A 23,054-nucleotide genomic window follows, 5' to 3' on the forward strand; every position below is an offset into this window, starting at 1 on the left:
TCTGGTTTCCAATTTCATCATTGGATCGTTTATATACCTCTCTGAACTCTTTTCATAAACATTGTGCAGATTTTCTTTTATTTGCACTAATTTTTCTGGCCTCTACACTACCCTCTCACCTTGTGATCGGTCATTGACATAAGTTTCCATGTCAGTTTGTAATAATGTCCGCTTAAGAACATATGAAATCCGAATAAAGGAAAAAAAACAGTTATTCCTGTTGCCGAGTGCACAGAATTGCGTAGGGCGCGTTCGATCTCAGTAAGGAAACAGTATCAGCCCCTTTCGTCTCCTCCAAATAAGTCCTAATGGCGTTGATTACCGATTGATTCGCAAGCTTAGAGGCGTTGGATTGTGGCAAAAAACTGCAGTTTTCGTATGACTTTTTTTCGTGCTTTTCATCTCTCTGAATGATTTCCATAAAAATTGTCCTCGTTAGCACTGTGAGTGATTTCGGGAAACCCGAACTTGTGGAAAACTTCTTTTATGAACCACCTTATCACGTTCACAGCTTTCGATTTATGACATTTAGAAAGGTAAAGTTAGCGCATTGATCTACTAAGCGTTTCCCTTTTTCGATCTGGGCTACTTTCCCCGAAAATCGATATATAATTTTTGAAATGATCTTTCAGTTTTAACTTCTTTCCCCATCTAAGGCATTAAATTTTGATTACATGATTTAGCTTCCTGGCATTTTGTACACTTATTAATATGTTCATAATCGCTGTGATTATCGATTGATTCACACGCCTAATTTTGTACGTACTTATCATCTTGGAAGGATTTGACCATGTTATACTGTTAATGATTTCGGGAAACCCAAACTTGTGAAAAACTACTTCTATGAGAAACCTTATCACGTTCGCTGCTGTGACTTCATGGCATTCAGAAATGTAAATTTAGAAAATCGATCTAATTTGACAAAAATTTTTGAATCTGGGGGATAATCCTCCAGAAAATCGATATATAATTTTTGAAAGGGTCTTTTGATATCACGGATTAGCTTTCCGGTATTTTTGACATGCAGGGCACATAGAATTTACGATTGATCCAATTCGGATAACTACCTTGTTGTAGCAAAGTACGTACCCGATTAAACGTAGCAAAGCATAAGGTAGGAACATATGCAACATAGATAATTTGTAAGCACAACAGATATCCAAAGAATAAGTATCTGCTCCTTACTACCGGTATATTGTGTGGGCAACTGAAGCCTAAGGCCAATGAAACAATTGGGTAATTTTAGTGCTGCTTTAGACGTGGCAAATTCATAATTGTCCAGTTATTTATCTTGCGGAAAATCCTGGAATAGACCCAAGAAAGGTAGATCGACTCTTTCCATCTTTTAAAGTCATGTCTGAATATGACATTTCCGCAAAGCTCATTCGACTTTGTATGATGAAACTATTGTGTGAACGACTAAAGCTTATGACCAATGAAATATTTGGGTCACATCAGTGTGGCTTTAGACTTTGCAGATTCACCATTGACACATGTTTATCTTGCGTAAAATCCTGCTATAGACCCAAGAGATGTATATCGACACTTTTCATCTTCTAAATCCATTGCTGAATTTGGTATTCTCGCAAAGCTCATTAGACTGCCGTTAAAATAGGAAAGAGAATCTTCGAACATCTTTTCAGAAGAGAAGACAGTCTTTTGTGAGATCTTTTCAATGTTCTGCTGGAAAAGGTGCGACATTGAGATCATGGGTCAATATCAAAACGAAGTAATCTGATACTTTTAAAAATGTTGAAAGAAAATCTGCAAAAGTGGGATTAACACTTAACGGCGATAAGACTCAGCTGATAGCATTGACGCGCGCAATGCGTATCCAGAACTCAGGGCAGCTATGGAAGTGAGTATTTACAATTTTGAGGCCAACAGATGCAAACTAAAGTGTCACTTTGCAAAACATTGATAGGTTAGGTTAGGTTTAGGATGCGTAGCTGCCGTGCTGGCAGCCACTCCACTCGGAGACCTTGAGGTCCATTGTAATCATCCTGACTATTGAAGTGTATGTGTTCTATGTGATGATGTATAAGTCGGCTATTGATGAAGTGATTATAGATGCGGCTATATGGTGAAGTGTGAATGTAGATGGTGATGATGTGAAGTAGAAGTGTGATATGTTGTGTGTTATGGATCAGGTTATATGATGTTACGTGTCTGTAGATGATGCAAAACATTGATACTAGCCGTGCTAATGTCTGGTTCCGAAGTACGGTTTCTCGCGCAAGCAGAGGAGATAGTAAGTACTTTGAGTTCTGAATATCGATGCCGATACAGCTCGTCGGCTATACAACGATATCAGTAAAGTTAGAGAAATTATCTACAATGATAAAAATATTAGCGTTGCCCTAATTGGATCTAGGTTTATACCTCGGCACAGCCATAAATCCAACAAACAACATCAGTTGCGAAATAAGAAGAGTAATATTGACCAACAGATACCACCTTGGGCTCACTAAGAGGCTTAAAAATAAAGCCTCATCCCGTCGTAGTATGTAAGTACTTGGAGCGTTTGAGAGAATAGTCCTGAATATCGAAGCCAATGCAGTTCGTTGGCTATACAAAGATATCAGTATAATTAAACGTATCGAGATACAACCATGACGAGTCCATGTCATGAGAATGTGCGACGGTGGACCCACTGACAAGGCGTATAACTACGGAAAGGCGAGATCAAAAATCATTGTATTCAAAATTGGCAAAGCAACAAAGAGAGAAGAGTGGAAATATACATATGTTTAGTACGGCTTAGATGGCAAATGTTCTGATCTAGGGCACTGCCGACCACAAAGAGAGAACACAAAATTCTGAATATTGGCAACTTTTGACAGTGTGTTAGTAAGGTTGTACGCACGCAGCCTGCAAAACAAAAACAAATCAAAACATGTGCTCCCTTTTGTGTGCTCTTTCGATGCGTTCGGGTCATGTGTGTGTGAATAGCCGAGAAACTTCGTAAATTCAACAATACCAAAGAACGGCATTGATCTAGGACCACCGAAGTAAATAAGTACAAGGATCATTCGGCTATGTGGTTTCGGTAATGGTTGCATTTTTAAATGTTTTGCTGATTGGGCTGCCGCATCCGAATCTGGTAACGCGGGATTGCTTTTTATAGCCTCCATACAGATGTGCAACAGAATGTCCACTGTGAGAATGGGGATGTTTTATCGCCCCTTATACGGTCATTGTTCCCAACGTTTCGTCAATATTTCTTGACATCTTCAGGGTATTTTTCAGGAATAAATTTAAATACATTTTACATGAAGGTTTTTGTCAAGAAGCAAACTCAAAAAACAGCATAAATTCTGTATCATAGATCGATTGTTTTATATTGCAACTCAAAAAGTTGGGCTCAGATCTTTTCTTTATGCCATAGGCTGGGGTTATTAATTATAATTTTTTTTTTTTTTTTTGCTCAACGTTTCGTTGGATTTATTCCAATTTAAATGAACAGTCCAAAATTTATAAGTGGAGGCATTTATGGAACTTTCGAGGCCTATATCTCGGGTAGTATACATTTCCGCAACAAAAATTTTATAATTTGGGAATTGGTATAAAATGGAAAATTCCAGTTTTTCATAGAGGGTTTTTCTGAATGAAAACTCCCCGTGAGTTAAGTCATTCTGCCGTTTCAACTTAATGGAGAGAGTGAGGAAACGCACGGGAAGTTTTCATTCAGAATAACACCCATAGAGTTGTTCCCAATAAGGGATAGAAGTCAAGATTTTCAATGACCTCCGAATTTTTTAACAATTTCAGTGTTTTTTCTGTTTTGTTTTTCAGCCATAGATCGAGTGATATTTTGTTTTAAATGTATTTTAGTTTACAAATTCAGCATTTATTTAATTTTATTGTTATTATAATTATTATTATTAATTTTTGTTTTTGTTTTTTTTTTTAATTATGCTCACCTTGTTAAATTTCTTTTGTTTATTGCAAAAATTAAAAATTAATTTGTGTCATTTGTGCTGAATTTGCTTTTTCATCATTGTCACGCGGTCTACTTCAATTTAGTAAAATTAATTTCAATTTTTTTTCTTCTTTCGAAACACAGAAAAAAGTGATTTTGCTTTCCACCGAAAAAAAAAACAGTATGCACTTTTTTCATGCACCGTTGCACTTTTGAACCAAACAAAACACAAAAACAAATAATAAAACAGCAGCACTGAATATACGCGAAACGGAACCAAATGGAGAAAACACAAATAAATTTTCTGACGTCGCGTCTAACTACTGACTGTTGCAAATGTCTGATGCTACTTAAACGGCTGCTGGTGTTTTTCTGGCTGTACGTAGGTTGGTTCGTCTGGTAGATTGGTAGGTAGTAGGTAATGTCAGGAGATGGCAATACTGCTGCCTGTCTTACAAAAACTGCTGCCTGCTTTGGCCGGTGCTGATGACGATGATGGTTGGTGGTGGTAAAGGTCCTCTTTTTTTGTTGTCTTTAACTCCGGTGGTTGTTGATTACACTGGTAACAAGAATAACAACAACACCAACAATGATGGCAACAAGACTCTACAAATTTTATTGTTGCTTTTTTGCCACTGCTGCAACCGTGTTCTTCTGTCCGTCCTTCTGGTGGTACCTACTTTGCAATGCAAAAATCCACACTTCAGTTTTATTTCGTTTCGTTTATTTTTTCAATATCACGATTTTTGTTGTTGCTCCGTTGTTGTAATTCCCCTTTGCATTTTGCATATGGCAGCTGCGTTTTGTGTTTGTATTTTCCCAAAGGGATTTGGTTTTTGCACTTTAATTTACAATTTTTATTTCTTTTTCTCTTCGTCTTCTTCTTTCCAAAAAATCACAAAATTTACACAACAGAAGACCATTCACAAAATAATAAAACAAAAAATAAATCAAAATCTCTTCTCTATCCCATAACACATTCACACTACAAAACAATCCGTCGTTCTAAGCGTGGACCAACTTCAATGTACCACCGATCTTCTCGCCGTTTCAACTAAAACTGCCATACACAAAATTCCCTCAAACTTTAGTTGCCTACTGTAGTTGTCAGAATCGGCGGTTGGGTTGTTTAGCTAAATCTTGTTTCGGAAGAAGTTTGGGTTTTTTTCGAACACAACACATGTAATAACTTCAGTTCTCTTTTAAAAACATTCTCTTAAATTTGATAAATGCACTCGCTCACACTCTCTGTCCCTCTTTCATAACAGAAAATTATAAATCTCAGTTTGTGTTTGTTCTCGTACTAATGCCGAACTGCAGCTTAGGTAGAATTTTAAAAAAAATATACACAACCCTATTGTTGCTAGAAAGGGTTACCATATGTAACAATTGAATCTTTGGGCATTTTTTGTACCTTTTCAAAAATTTAATAGGACATGATAAAGAGGAAAAGACAAGAATTGTTATACCATAAGCCAAGCCTTAGGCTAAGGAGATGTATTACCCTTTGATGCGATCAAAAATGTGGCTCACCGAAATAATGGTTTTAGATCCCAAAGATGTTTGCATGAAATCCGATCAGATTCTGAAACTACAATGTTCATAGATGAGAAAAATCAAAAAAACAAAAAAATCGCCGGAGCGCTTTTTAAATAAATCGCGATTCAAGTTGAAATTTGTAGGGGTTGTTTACGTTTTTGCGATTTTGCTTGGAAACCGCAAGTCCTATCAAAACGGAACTAAAGACAATGTTGTAGCTATCAAAATTCTCCACAAGATTTACCTTTATGATATTTTCGTAGGTTCTACAATTTTTGAGATATAGAAGTTCAAATTGGGACAATGCACTGACTGTATAGCCCCCTTATAAAACAATGTCATGAAGGGTGCGCCTTAACTAACTTTTAATGAAAAACGCTTACACAGGGGACGGTTTTGTCAATTCTGAAACAGCAGTATTGATAGATGAGAAAAATCCAAAAACATGAAAAATCGTTGTATGGATTTTTAAATAAATCGCGGTCAAAATTCACATTTTTAGGTTTATTTTAGGGTTTCGCGATTTTGCTTGGAAACCGCAAGTCCTGTCGAAATAGAGCTAAAGAAAATGTTGTAGCTGTGAAAATTCTCTAGAGGATTGGTGTTTATGATTTGTTCCCAGGTTGTACCATTTTTGAGATAAAGATTTACATTTTTAGGTTTTTGTTAGGGTTTCGCGATTTTGCTTCAATGCGGCATGTCCTATCGATATGGGACCTGAGGAAATCTTATAGCTGTGAAAGTTCCCTACACGACTGGCTTATGTAATTTTTCTAGGTTGTACCATTTTTGTAGATAAATAAATTTATGTTGGGAAATTGCAGTCATGACGTTGTTTTATAAGCAGACTATACAAAATTGAATTGAATTTGAATTGTCCCAATTAGAACTTCTATATCTCAAAAATGGTAAAACCTTCGAAAACATCATAAGGGACAATCTTGTAGATAATTTTGATAGCTACAACATTTTCTTTAGTTCCATTTTGATAGGATTTGCGGTTTCCAAGCAAAATCGCAAAAACCTAAACAAACCCTAAAAATGTCAACTTGAATCGCGATTTATTTAAAAATCGCTCCGGCGTTTTTTTTTTCCTCATCTATGAACAAAAACTTCCCGAGTGCAAGCACCTTCAATTTAAATTTGCTTCAAGAGAACCGTGATCAGCCAATATCGATTTAGTCCTCTCTGTCTGGATAGTGAACACGATAACTCCTGAACGAATCACCGATTTAGACCAAACTTTGCAACTCGTAACATTTTGTCCAACTTAACAGCAAGTTCTAAAATGGTCCATATCAGTCCACTCCTTGGGGTACCTCACCCAGAAAAGTCCGAAAATTTTCGCTAACATTGTGCTCACTATAAATGATTTAGTCCAACTTTGCACAACGTAATATTTCTTCGAGACATAGATTAGGTTCAGATATGGCCTATATCGGTCCTCTCCTTGTTTTCGGGAATCAGTCTTTTCTCGACTAGTTCCTTGATGGGATCAAGTAGTACGGATATCAGCGGAGGAACCAATGCTATGACCAACGCCAAAAGATGTTCAGAAGATCTATATAATTGTACCACAAACATCCCATACGGGACAAGGGAAACATCACTCATATCAATGAGTGCACCCCGATTCATATTAGCTCAATGATATGGTACCTACTGTTTATCGCCGAGTCCGAACGGCGTGTCTTAAGACACCACTTTGTAGAGAATTTTTACATGGCTGAAATACTCAGGAAATGTCGCCCACATTACTGAGGGGTATTTTGCCACCGTTGAAAATTTTTGATGTTGACTGGCCGGGGAATCGAACCCACTACCTTCAGCGTGCAAGGCGGGTGTGCATACCATTGCACCGCGGTGGCACCCTCTTCAGAAGATCTACTATCAACAAACCCTTACCTAGAGTGTTGCTGGCAGACCCATCATTAGGTGAAGATGCGATGGCCCAATCACTCACCCATCTTGAAACAACCCGATTATAGAAACATCAACAAGCAATATAAGAAATGATAACCCTTCGATGACGACCTATAGATATAAAACCCGTTAATGATTCGAACATGGAATGTAAGAACTTTCTCTGAAACACCGAGACTCAACCAAGTCCAGAACGAAATGTTAAATTATCGTATAGACGTCCTTGACCTAAGCGAAGTGCGTTGGCCGAAATGCGGAACAATACCACACAAAACTGGATATAGCTTCATTTTTTCCTCTACCAGCAGAATAATTTGGGTTGGTATATAATTATCACCAACAACATAAATAGCTCCTAGGATATAGAGCTATATCCGATTGTATCAACATGGCAAGGCTTATCTCAAAGTACGCAACATATCTATCGTACAGTGCAGAGCCCGATGATGAAGATTCAAAAGATTTATATTACTCTCAACTTGACTCAGTTATAAGCTCTCTGCCAAAGGGAGAGATCAAGCTGATTATCGGTGATATTAGTGCTAATGTGGGTTCCAATAGCAGCAATTCAACCTCAGTTAGGGGCACGCAAGGCCTTGGAGTCATAAAAAACGATAACGGTGATAGATAAGGCGACAGATTTTCAAACTCGAAATCAAATCCATCATATTCTCATTAGCAAAATGTTACTGGGTTCACTGATGGATGTGAAAACGAGAAGCGGAACGGATATCGATATTGACCACATTCTGCTAGTTAGTACTCTTCAACTTTGCACATCGTAAAAACTCTTCCAACAAGTTCCAAGAAAATCTATGTCGGAAAATACCTTGTAGGTACACGCACAAACTAAAAAAAAAAACACATTTGCATTTCGACGCCTCCAAACAATAGTATGCTAAGTCGACTTAACATGTTTTCAAGTTCTTTACATTTATTTATATTTAACGTCTATTAACTTAAATTCTGTCAAATTTTGGTAATGATCGGACAATTCGAACAGAAGTTATAAACAAATATTTACTTAGCATAGTACTGAAGGTCAAAGAAATTTCCAAACTTTTAGAGCATGTCCTGCAAAACTCGCTTTTACGAATTAGCAAACTATTATTTGGAGGTGTCGAACGTCCTTTAACTTAAATTCTGTCTAATTTTGGTATTGATCGGTCAATCCGAACAGAAGTTATAAACAAATATTGACTTAGCATAGTACTGAAGTTCAAACAAATTTCCAAACTTTGAGAGCTTCTCCTGCAAAACTCACTTTTTAGACTTAGCATACTATTAGTTGGGGGGGGGGGGGGGCACCGTGGTGCAATGGTTAGCACGTCCGCCTTGCACTCAGAAGGTCTGCGGTTCGGATCCCAGGCCAAGCAACATCAAATTTACAACGGTGGCAAAATTCCCCCTCAGAAATGCTGGCGACATTTCCTGAGTATTTCAGCCTTGAAAAACTTCTCTACAAGTGGTGTCGTAAGACACGCCGTTCGGACTCGGCGATAAAAAGTAGGTCCCATATCATTGAGCCAATATGAATCGGCGTGCACTCATTGATATGAGAGAAGTCTCCCTTGTCCCTTCGGGGATGTTGTGGGAACATATGTATGTATGTATACTATTATTTGGAGGTGTCGATATAAACGTACTATCACTCACATAAGGCGGTGTCGTTGTAAGGTGTCCCTGCCAAAATATAGCCATATATTTAAAATTTTCCCAATTGAACTTTTGTACCCACCCACCAACGAAATACCTGAAAGCGAAAGGTACTGTTATACGAACAATTCTCTGTATCGAATTCTCCCTAGCGAAGGCTATATACCAAACTTAAGCCATATCGGTTCGATACCTTTCAAAATACCCAAAATCGATTGGTATCGCTCTATGGAGGCTACATCAAAGCGGTGACCTACACCGAAAATTCCCTGAAGAAATGTTTTGCGCCTTCGCAACGAACAAATACAATATTTCACCCATTGTGTTGAATAATGTATCTAAAACCTTCAAAACACCGAAATGATGGGGGGCAAGAGGTATCTTTTTATGAGAGCTATATGAAAACATGGACATATAACTACAATTACCTGCAAGAATGTTTTATACCTCCAACGGAGACTAAATACAATATTTCGTTCATTTGGATTAGATAATAAGTCTGTACGATAACTTTCCCAGCAATAATTACTCAGCAAGTCCCAGCAACTTCTCTCAGTGAATTTTACTCTCTCAAGCTAGACAAATTACAGAAGGTTATCGAACAACATTTTGCAAAAACTTGCAAGAAAGTCAGCTGTTTCTGAAAATATATGAAAATTGTTTTTGTTTCTTTTGATATTTTAAACCAAATGGAACAAAAACACAAATTTTAAAATTGCATTTTACTTAATTAAAATCTATAAAAATGTGAAATTTTCTTGATCAAAAATGTTAACAGCTGGCCGAACATACAAATTTTCCCAGGAAAAAATTTGCAAGTTCTCAGTCACAAAACTCTCCAAACTCGCTCTCTTTTTCTGGATAATTTTGTTATCGAACAATACATTCAGTAAAATTTTTTACAAATTCTTGGGTTATCGTACAGACCTAATGTATCTAAAAACTTTAAAATTGAAAAAATCTTGACGTACCATTCCTATCAAAACATGGACCTCCACTGACAACTTTCTGGAGAAAAGTTTAATATTTATACTTATTACCAAATTTCAGATATTTCGGAATAATGAGGTTAAGACCATAAAAATATGGGAAATCGAGAGATACCTTTCTATGGAGGCTATATGAAAACGTGAACCGTTTCCAATACCAAATATCATAAGATTAATGTAATAAATACCCCGGTTACACTTAACCGTATTAGCCCAGTGGGTTTCGGTTTCAAGTGTCAATTCCATAGCGCAAACGTCAAAAAATCTTCTTGAAGTGGGTTAACCCGGCAAAAACCTCTAATGTAACCGTACTTTAAACTTCTGAGCGAAATTATAAAGCTCTATCTATCCTATATATTGCAAGTATATCTTGATTTCAACGAACGGACATGGTTATATCGACTTAGAATTTTATGCTTATCAAGAATATACATAATTTGTAGGATCTCAAACCAATATTTCGATGTGTTACAAACCGAATGACAAAGATATTAAGAAAGATTTTTAAATTATAGTTGGAATTATCGGGACTTTACAGTATTCAAAAATATGGTCCTTATCGAGTATTCTAAGCAATGTAATCTATGTTCACAGTGTTTTTATCCCTACACTATAATATGGAGCGTATAATTACATTTGTCATTCCGTTTGTAACACATCGAAATATTCATCGAAGACCCTATTAAGTTTATATATTCTTGATCAGGGTAAATTTCTATGTCGATATAACCATGTCCGTCAGTCCGTCTGTTGAAATCAAGATACAGCTCGCAGTTTTTAAGATAGAGCTTTGAAATTTGGTATAGGATGTTTAGTATTGCAAATGGGCTACATCGGTCCACGTTTTCATATAGACCCCATAGAACGGTACCACCCGATTTTCGGTATTTTGACGGTTTTAGCTTCATTATCACACCGAAATGGCTGAAATTTGGTATTAAGTGTTCGTAGGTGGTATAAAACTTTCCCCCAGAATTTTGTTGGTATGGGTCCACGCCTTCATATAGCCCCCATAGTACGGTACCTCCCGATTTTCGGTATTTTGAAGGTTGTGGTCTAAATATTACTCCGAAATGCCTGAAATTTGGTATTTATTCTTCGTTGGGGGTGCGAAACTTTCCCCCAGAAATTTGTCGGTACAGGTCCACGCCTTCATATAGCCGCCATAGAACGGTACCTCACGATTTTCGGCAATGTGACTGAAATGAGGTATTTAGTCTTCGCTCGGGTAATAAAACTTTCCCACAGAAATTTGTCGGTACAGGTCCACGCCTTCATATAGCCGCCATAGAACGGTACCACCCGATTTTCGGTATTTTGAAGGTTTTAGCTTCGTTATCACACCGAAATGGTTGAAATTTGGTACTTAGCCTTCGTTGGGAATATAAAATTTTCCCCCAGAATTTTGTTGGTATGGGTCCACGCCTTCATATAGCCCCCAAAGAACAGTACCTCCCGATTTCCGGTATTTTGAATGTTGTAGCCTCAATATTTCTCCGATATTGCTGACTTTTGGTATTTAGTCCTCATTTGAGTTATAAAACTTTCCATATGAAATTTGTCGGTACAGGTCCACGCCTTCATATAGCCCCCATAGAACGGTACCTCCCGATTTTCCTTTTTTTTGAGGGTTGTGGCCACAACCACAAACAGAAATGGCTGAGATTTGGTATTTACTCTACGTTGGAAGTAAAACCCTTTCCGACTGAATTTAACGATACCTGCCGATGTTCATAATTGTAATGGATGTGACGTTAATATCCCACCGAAATGACTGAAATTTGTTATTTAGTCTTTCATGGGGTTATAAAATGTTCCAGAAAAGAATTATCAGTATAGGTGCACTTCTTCCTATATCCCCCATAGAAGCGTACCTCGTGATTTACGGTATTTTTTAGATTTTAACCACATTATCCTACTGAAGTATCGTAAATTTGGTATTTAGTCTTGTTTGAGTCTAAAAACTTTACGCCAGAAATTTGTCGGTATAGATCGACGTTTTGATATAGCCCCCATAGAACGGTACTTCCCGAATTTCCGTATTTTGAAGGTTGGCGATATTGTTTTACCGAAATTGTTGAAATTTGGTATTAAATCTTTTTCATAAACGAAAGGAAACTAATTGTTCCATTTTACTTTAATACCACTCCTGGTGGAGGGTATAACAAGTTCGGCCCGGCCGAACTTTAAGCCGTTCTTGTTGTAGTTCCATTTACTAAATCTAGGGCTCTTATTTGTAATTAATAAATTTTCAAAAACCGGATGCGATCGAGGATTTCTACTTGCAAAACAGCCAATAGTGATACAGGCCACATTTACCATTGAATTATATACCAATACGTTTAATAGTCTCTAAGATTTCGCGTTATGATGTGCGGGGGCCCCTGCCCAAAAGGTAGGTAAAAACCTATTCTCACACCAAACGACCCTACACACAAAATTTGATCATATTCGGCCCAGCCGTTTCGGAAAAGTTCAGTTACGAACATCGTGATAGTAGAATTTTATATATACATATATATATACAAAAACCCCATAAAAATATTCTAAAATACTTGAGTTTTACGTCAATTTTTGCAACCATTTTTTGTGGCGTTTAAACGACCAGTGGCTTTAAGTGTGTTAATATTTAATTGCACTACGTTCCACCGTTTTTTCATTTTTCGTCCAAAAATATACATATATCACAATTTTGTAATATACAATTAGTATGGCAACATTGCCATTTTGTTGCATTTATTTTTTCGTGAGATTTATGTATATTTTTCAATACGCTCTTCAGTAATTGAAATTTGTATAACACTCTCATTTCAAAACCCAAAAAAACATGTATCTCCCAAATTGATATTGAACTATTGTTTATTTTCGAAAGATAAACTTCATTTTGTCATAGACTAATAAATTCATAGACAAAGAGAGTTGTAGTGTGCTTCTTTTTTGTAGGTGTCGCCGGTATGCACAGTACCTGATCTTTTCACACAATGTTTTGGGGTAAATTACAATATTTTGTTGAATTTGTTTACATGGGGATGTAGATCTGGCCAAAGATTATCCATATTTTGTCTTTTATCAGAATAAATAGTTTAAAATCTATAGTAACTTTAATAAAACTACTAACACCTACTAACGCCATCTACCAATTTTCGAAAATTTCGAAGATAAATGCTGAGAGCAAATAAATGTCTATAAATTTATTAGTCTATGATTTTGTTTTCATAACTCTGAGATTTTTACTTCTTTTTCATGTGTGTGATTTCGAAATAAGAGTACATACCAACTTATGACATAGACTAATAAATTTATAGACATTTATTTGCTCTCAGCATTTATCTTCGAAATTTTCGAAAATTGGTAGATGGCGTTAGTAGGTGTTAGTAGTTTTATTAAAGTTACTATAGATTTTAAACTATTTATTCTGATAAAAGACAAAATATGGATAATCTTTGGCCAGATCTACATCCCCATGTAAACAAATTCAACAAAATATTGTAATTTACCCCAAAACATTGTGTGAAAAGATCAGGTACTGTGCATACCGGCGACACCTACAAAAAAGAAGCACACTACAACTCTCTTTGTCTATGAATTTATTAGTCTATGCTTATGATTCCCAGTCCATAAAGCTGGGAATCATACAAGAAGAATGACTGGACGACGATCAGCAACAGCAGTAGTTTCGCAACGAAGAAAAAAATCTGTTATACGATCTCCTTTTTTTGCTGTTGGAAACCAATTTATTTAATAAATGATTAATACGGAACCTGTTGCTACCTGGTTCTCATTACTGAAGATGCGTTTTAGGTTGCTGTTGTTGCTGCTGGTTATTTTATTTGTTGTCCGCCATTCCCTTTTAGATGGCTTAGTCATGCTGCTGCTGCCGTTCGTTTTGATTTGGGCTTTTCTCGGTTGCCCTACAGTGGATTATTGGGCCTTTATGGCATGAGTCATGGAATTGGCATTTTGGCAAATAGCTGGTATCAGAAAATCTAGCCCATGGGGCAGTAATTATGTTTGAAAACAGCTGTTCTTAGTCATCAAACTTTCGTGTTTATTTGTTTGTTCCTTTCCTTGATAATAATGACTTTTGGCAGCTTGATTGTATTGAATGGTGATCAGCTGATCTTGTTTGGGATCTATTTATTGGGCATGGTCTACCAACCCATGGAATTTTGCAGGAAATCTGGAATATAAGAGATTCAAAGAAAATTAGAAACATTTCGGCCAATTCAGTTCTGAAAGAAAATCTACTATCAGCCCCTCTGGCTATCATTATTACCCAAAGATAATTTCGCAATTATGTCTCGTCCTCTTTAGTTTAGACTCTATGCAAATTGGTCCCATCCCTGTACTCATGTCCACATATCTGAAGTTAGCCCAAATCTACAATAGACAATTTTCATTGCGTCGCAGAAATTTGAAAGAAATTCTGTTTAATTTCGAATAACTAAAGTAATGTTTTGGAATAGCTCACTACAACAGCCTACCACTACTACCCCAAAAAATGTCTGCAATTTTGTCTCATCTTCCTTCTTTGGTTAGGACTTTAGGCAAATTGGTCCCTACATTGAGCCATACCAATGGCTATTAAAATTGGCCAACCACATTAAATGCAAACTGATTGTATAGAGGAGATTTCTTGCTGAAGTTGTTGTGGTGGTAACTAACAGAACCAAACCCAAAAAAAAAAACAAAAACTGTGGTTCATTCGCACCGTCAGAACAGTTCGTTCGTTTTCTTCTTCTTCTTGGTCTTCTCCCTTTTGAGTGAGGATCATTTAGCAACGATGATTGATCTAAAACACGTATATTTGCATTTTGTCGGGAATTGTCGTGTGTTGTTAGTTAACATTTTTATGCGCTCTGCAAACTCTGGTCGGTTGGTTGTTGAACGGTGCGAAGGAATGAATAATCAAATTTAGCTACAGCGGCATCATCCCATAATGGCAGATTTGTCGCTAGACGACATTAGGGTTACCACCACATTTTATTTTCATGCAAAATGTTTCCACAATATCTAGATAACGTGGATTATATTTTTACGTTATCTAGATAACGTGGATAATAATTTTACATTACCAAGATAACGTGTATAATATTTTTACGTTTTGTAGATAACGTGGATGATATTTTTACGTTGTCCAGATAACGTGGGTTATATTTTACGTTATCTAGATGACGTGGATAATATTTTTACGTTATCTAGATAACGTGGATATTATTTTTTTACGTTATCTAGATAAAGTGGATAATATTTTTATAATATTCAATATATTTTTACGTTATCTAGATAACGTGGATAATATTTTTACATTATCCAGATAACGGGGATAATATGTTAACATTATCCAAATAACTTGGATAATATTTTCCAATATCCAGATAACGTAGATAATATTTTTACATTACCCAGATAACGTAGAGAATATTTTTACATTGTCCAAAATAACGTGGATAATATTTTTACGTTATCTAGATAACGTGGATAGTATTTTTACGTTATCTAGATAACAAGTATAATATTTTTACGTTTTGTAGATAACGTGGATAATATTTTTACGTTATCTAGATAACGTGGATATTATTTTTACGTTTTCTAGATAAAGTGGATGATATTTTTATAATATTCAATATATTTTTAGGTTATCTAGATAACGTGGATAATATTTTTACATTATCCACAAAAAGTCGATAATATTGTTACATTATCCAGATAACGTGGATAACATGTTAACATTATCAAAATAACTTGGATAATATTTTCCAATATCCAGATAACGTAGATAATAATTGTACATTACCCAGATAACGTAGAGAGTGTGTTTACATTGTCCAAGATAACGTGGATAATATTTTTACGTTATCTAGATAACGTAGATAATACTTTTACGTTATCTAGATAAAGTGGATAATATTTTTACGTTATGTAGATAACGTGGATAATATTTGTACGCTTTTTACATTATCCAGATAACATGGATAATAATTATACATTATCCAGATAACATGAATAATAGTTTAACATTATCTAGATAACGTGGATAATGATTTTACGTTATCTAGATAATGTGGATAATATTTTTACATTATCCACATAACGTGGACTATTTCTATATTATCTAGATAACGTGGATAATTTTTACAATATCCAGGTAACGTGGATAATATTTTTACATTAACCACAATAAGTGGATAATATTTTTACGTTACCCACATAACAACATAACATGGATAATATTTATACGTTTTCTATATAACGTTGATAATATTTTACGTTATCTAGATAACGTGTATAATATTTTTACGTTATCTAGATAATGTGGATAATATTTTTACAATATTCGGATAACGAAGATAATATTTTTACAATATTCGGATAACAAACATATTATTTTTAGATTATCCAGATAACTTGGATAATATGTTTACATTACCAAGATAACGTACATAATAATTTTACGTTATCTAGATAACGTGGATAACATTCTTACGTTATCTCGATAACGTGGATAATATTTTTACACTATCCACATAACGTGGATAATATTTTTACATTATCCAGATAACGTGGATTATAATTTTACATTACCAAGATAAAGTGGATAATATTTTTACGTTATCTAGATAACTTGGATAATATTTTTATGTTATCTATATAATGTGGATAATATTTTTACGTTATCTATATAACGTGGATAGTATTTTTACCATATCTAGATAACGCGATAACCTGGATAATATTTTTACGTTATCTAGATAACGTGGACTATATTTTTGCGTTATCTAGATAATGTGGATACTATTTTAACATTTCTAGATAACGTGGATACTATTATTACATTTCTAGATAACGTGGAAAATATTTTTACGTTATCTGGATAATGTAGATAACTTAAAAATATTATCTAGATAATGTAGATAATATTTTTAAGTTGTCTAGATATCGTGGATAATAGTTTTACGTTATCTAGATAACGTGGATAATATTTTTGCGTTATCTAGATAACGTGCATAATATTATGGCGTTTTCTGGATAACGTGGATAATATTTTTACGTTATCTAGATAACGTAGATAATATTTTAACGTTATCTAGATAGCGCGGATAAAATTTTTACGTTATCTAGATAACGTGTATAAAAGTTTTACGTTATCTAGATAACGTGGATAATATTATTACGTTGTCTAGATAATAATTTTACATTATCCAGATAACGGAGATAATAATTGTGCATTATCCAGATAACGTGGATAATATTTTAACATTAACTAGATGACGTGGATAAAATTGTTGCATTATCCAAATAACGTGGATAATATTTTACATTATTCAGATAACATGGATAATATGTTTACATTACCAAGATAACGTGCATAATAATTTTACGTTATCCAGATAACGTGGATAACATTCTTACGTTATCTCGATAACGTGGATAATATTTTTACACTATCCACATAACGTGGATAATATTTTTACATTATCCAGATAACGTGGATTATAATTTTACATTACCAAGATAACGTGGATAACATTTTTACGTTATCTAGATAACTTGGATAATATTTTTATGTTATCTATATAATGTAGATAATATTTTTACGTTATCTAGATAAAGTGGATAGTATTTTTACCATATCTAGATAACGCGATAACGTGGATAATATTTTTACGTTATCTAGATAACGTGGATAGTATTTTACCATATCTAGATAACGCGATAACCTGGATAATATTTTTACGTTATCTAGATAACGTGGACTATATTTTTGCGTTATCTAGATAATGTGGATACTATTTTTACATTTCTAGAAAACGTGGAAAATATTTTTACGCTATCTGGATAATGTAGATAACTTAAAAATATTATCTAGATAATGTAGATAATATTTTTAAGTTGTCTAGGTAACGTGGATAGTATTTTTGCGTTATCTAGATGACGTGGATTATATTTTTACGTTATCTAGATATCGTGGATAATATTTTTACATTATCTATATAACGTGCATAATATTATGGCGTTTTCTGGATAACGTGGATAATATTTTTACGTTATCTAGATAACGTAGATAATATTTTAACGTTATCTAGATAACGTGTATAAAAGTTTTACGTTATCTAGATAACGTGGATAATATTATTACGTTGTCTAGATAATAATTTTACATTATCCAGATAACGGAGATAATAATTGTGCATTATCCAGATAACGTGGATAATATTTAAACATTACCTAGATAACGTGGATAATATTTTTGCATTATCCAAATAACGTGGATAATATTTTACCATATCTAGATAACGCGATAACCTGGATAATATTTTTACGTTATCTAGATAACGTGGACTATATTTTTGCGTTATCTAGATAATGTGGATACTATTTTTACATTTCTAGATAACGTGGAAAATATTTTTACGCTATCTGGATAATGTAGATAACTTAAAAATATTATCTAGATAATGTAGATAATATTTTTAAGTTGTCTAGGTAACGTGCATAATATTTTACGTTATATAGATATCGTGGATAATAGTTTTACGTTATCTAGATAACGTGGATAATATTTTTGCGTTATCTAGATAACGTGCATAATATTATGGCGTTTTCTGGATAACGTGGATAATATTTTTACGTTATCTAGATAACGTAGATAATATTTTAACGTTATCTAGATAACGTGTATAAAAGTTTTACGTTATCTAGATAACGTGGATAATATTATTACGTTGTCTAGATAATAATTTTACATTATCCAGATAACGGAGATAATAATTGTGCATTATCCAGATAACGTGGATAATATTTAAACATTACCTAGATAACGTGGATAATATTTTTGCATTATCCAAATAACGTGGATAATATTTTACATTATCTAGATAACGTGGATAATATGTTTACATTACCAAGACAACGTGCATAATAATTTTACGTTATCTAGATAACGTGGATAACATTCTTACGTTATCTCGATAATGTGGATAATATTTTTACATTATCCAGATAACGTGGATACTATTTTTACATTATCTAGATAACGTGTATAATAATTTTACATTACCAAGATAACGTGGAAAATATTTTTACGTTATCTAGATAACGTGGATAATAGTTTTATGTTATCTATATAATGTGGATAATATTTTTACGTTATCTAGATAACGTGGATAGTATTTTTACGTTATCTGCATAACGCGATAACGTGGAAAATATTTTTACGTTATCTAGATAACGTGCATAATATTATTGCGTTATCTGGATAACGTGGATAATATTTTTACGTTATAGATAACGTGGATAATATTTTTACGTTATAGATAACGTGGATAATATTTTTACGTTATCTAGATAACGTAGATATAATAGTTTTACGTTATCTAGATAACGTGTATAATAGTTTTACGTTATCTAGATAACGTGGATAGTATTATTACGTTGTCTAGATAATATTTTTACATTATCCAGATAACGTAGATAATAAGTGTGCATTATCCAGATAACATGGATAATATTTAAACATTACCTAGATAACGTGGATAATATTTTTGCATTATCCAAATAACGTGGATAATATTTTTTACATTATTCAGATAACGTGGATAATAACTTTACATTACGAAGATAACGTGGATCATAATTTTACGTTATCTAGATAAAGTGATAATATATTTACGTTATCTAGATAACATGGACAATATTTTTAAGCTATCTAGATAACGTGTATAATATTTTTACGTTATCTAGATAACGTGGATAATATTTTTACGTTATATACATAGATAACGTGGATTTTCCACATTTTTACAACATTTAATATATTTTTACATTATCTAGATAACGTGGATAATATTTTTACAATATTCGGATAACGTAGAGAATATTTTTACGTTATCCATACAAGGTAGATAATATTTGTATGTTATATAGATAACATGGATTATCCACATTTTTACAATATTCAATATATGTTTACATTATCCAGATAACGTGGATAATATTTTTGCAATGTTCGGATAACGTAGATAATATTTTTACATTATCCATATAACGTGCATAAAATTTTTACACAATCCCGATAACGTGGATTATTTTTTGCACTATCCAGATGACGTGTACAATATGTTTACATTGTATGGATAACGTGGATAATATTTTACAGTCCACGTGGATAATATTTTTACATTACCCATATAACGTGGATAATATATTTACATTATCCATATAACGTGGATAATATTTTTACATTATCCATATAACGTGGATAATATTTTTACATTATCCATATAACGTGGATAATATATTTCCATTATCCATATAACGTGGATAATATTTTTCCATTATCAATATAACGTGGATAATATATTTCCATTATACATATAACGTGGATAATATATTTCCATTATCCATATAACGTGGATAATATTTTTCCATTATCAATATAACGTGGCTAATGTTTTACGTTCTCCGGATAACGTGGATAACATTTTTACATTATCCAGATGGCGTGGATAATTATAAGATTCCTTTCTAATTTTTTTAAGTTGGCAACATTGCACGATGGAAAGCATACTTACTTACATATGAAGCGTTCAGAGCACACTTCGACTAACTCCATAAAACAAAAAGTTGAGAAAAGCAATGATGAAATGTATATTGTTTTTTTAAATTCCCCTGATAATATGGATTCAAATATAGAATGTAGAATGCATAATAGCAGGTATAGCTTTCATCTAACGGTATATAAAATAAAATAAAAACAATAGTCAACAAACAATCGTTAGTAATGTTGTGGTAATGGTGGAGTTAATCGAAGTGTGCACTGAAAAAAGTAATAAAGTTAGGTTTTGAATTTTTTTTTTACGAAAAACTTAGTTTTATACACATATATTACAGGTTTCACATAAAAATTAATGTTGCTAGTTCGGTTATAAAACAATATTTGTAATTAATTCATGTTAGCTTTATGTTAGCGTCATTCTTCATGGCTAGTTTTACGACGTTTTCGACGTATGTAATATACGTCAAAAATGTATGTTATATACGTCATAATTTTCTAAAGGCCATCTATGGTTACAACAAAAGCCGAAAGAGTATTGCATGTGCACGTTGCGAGCAGAGCTACATTTGAATGTGGAGTTAATCGAAGTGTGCACTGAAAAAAATTGCATATTATTCAGTGGTCAATAAAAACTTGTTATTTAAAGGTGCTCATCTTTATTATTCAGGAAAGATATTATAATCATAAATAGATATGGCGATATCGAAGGCTTTGACACTAAAATCTCAAATTTTTCAAAACGTGGAGTTAGTCGAAGTGTGCACTGAGCGGCTCATATGTACTATGTACATATGTATGTAGTCAATCTTGCAACAGACATGATCCCCAAGCTCCATGATTCACCATCCTTACACTTGGAGAAAAGTTTTGTTTATAATTTTACCCTGCACCACGTCTATTTCAGAAATTTCAAAAAAGAAAGAAAATAAACAAAACTCCTCTTGACAACTTTCAATATTGCTTATGAATTTAAAGTAACACAAAAGAAGAGACAGTCTACGACGACATTGTTGTCCATCCAGATTAATGGCCAGCCAGTGAAGCATCCAACATTCCCAACCCACACACTATCTTTGGATTTTCAATATCCAATGAATACACGATGAAGTATTTCTTCTCATTCTTCTTGTAGTTTTGCATTTGTTTGGACAAAATAAAAGATTTGCTTTACCTCTTAAAGTCCAGACTTTCTTAATGACAGACGGACAACAAAGCCGAAGAAACATTTCTTCCCCAGAAATTCTTCAACAAAACAAGAAATCATTCAATTCATGTCTTTGTTTCCCCCACTCTTCCTCCACCACCACCTTCTTCTTCCTCTTTACAAAGTTTACTTTTAATCTGTTTTGAATTCTATGCGACAAATCCAATGCTTAGCAATTGAAGTGAAGGAGTTCGAATGACAGTAGTTGCGGTCCAGATGAAAAGACAGACATGGAGTGTGTGTGCGCGCGGTGGTATTGTGAGAACACAAGTTTTTTTGTGTGGTGTGTGAGCTTAAAATTTATGGCTTTATAAAAACCTGCTTTGCTTTTCTCTTTTTGTCTGTTGTCTTTTTTTGTTTGGACTCCCAAAAGCGGCTTTGTGGCCTGTTGTGGCACACGTATCCAACCAACTAAGAAGGCCAAGCCCAACAAACCAGCCTACCAACCTACCTATCCCATCTCTTAGCTCCATGACAATCAGCAGCAGCAACAAGTCATCTCTGTACGTCGCTGCCACAGCATTAACGACAACAACAACAACTACTTCTCCGCCCGTCATATGAATGGCAGCGACTGGTTGTCACATTTGTTGGTTTTTTGTTCGTTTGGCTTCTTGGCCAATATTAATAGAGTAAACTATCAGCTTTAATGCTGCCATGGATGCCAAAGTAAAAGGTGTGATGTGTGGTGGTTTTGTGGTATTGGTATTGAACGACAATGTGGAGGGCGACCGGGGCATGTTTGGTTGCTATGCATTGTAGGCTGCTATCTCCAAGAATCGCTCAGATAGTTTCCCTTTAACTTCTTGTTAGTTGCCATGACACATTTAAAGGGAACAAAACGTTAAGACGGATCTATAGGATTTCTATATTTATAGCTGCAATAGAGCAATGCTATTTCACAGCAATCAAACATATTATACCAGTTTGCTTTCTTCGTTCACTTCTTCTTCTTCTTTGTTTACAAAGCCGGCATTTTTACAGCAGCCATATAAGAATAAATAAAAATATTTATCGGAATACTTAGAGTGGATAAAAGATATTTCGTTATATAGGAAGCTGATAAAGAATTTAGAAAAAAATGATTATGCAAAATTAGATAAATTTAAAGTATATGATGTTTTAACATTATCAAGATAATGCGGATAATGTTTTTAAATTATTATCCAGATTACATGAATAATATTTTGACATTATCCAGATAACGGGAATAATATTTTTACACTATCCAGATAACGTGGATAATATGGGTACATTACCTAG

General features: G+C 34.0%; 2 protein-coding genes across 5 annotated transcripts in view; one reads left to right on the top strand and one right to left on the bottom strand.

Annotated features, from left to right (window-relative positions):
• Positions 1-5,227, bottom strand: part of Inx3 (innexin 3) — a 35,860-nt gene extending 30,633 nt beyond the window's left edge. Inside the window, exon 1 of the mRNA XM_073961603.1 lies at positions 3,924-5,227. The gene's annotated coding sequence lies outside the window, so the exon portion shown is untranslated. The remainder of the gene's footprint in view (positions 1-3,923) is intronic.
• The window catches only part of spg (dedicator of cytokinesis spg), a 296,364-nt gene that overhangs the window by 191,515 nt on the left and 81,795 nt on the right, over positions 1-23,054 (top strand). The gene's annotated exons all lie outside the window — the stretch shown is intronic.

This window comes from Musca autumnalis, unplaced genomic scaffold, assembly GCF_047663935.1.
Source record: "Musca autumnalis isolate F117 unplaced genomic scaffold, ASM4766393v1 scaffold_1, whole genome shotgun sequence".
Taxonomy (NCBI): domain Eukaryota; kingdom Metazoa; phylum Arthropoda; class Insecta; order Diptera; family Muscidae; genus Musca; species Musca autumnalis.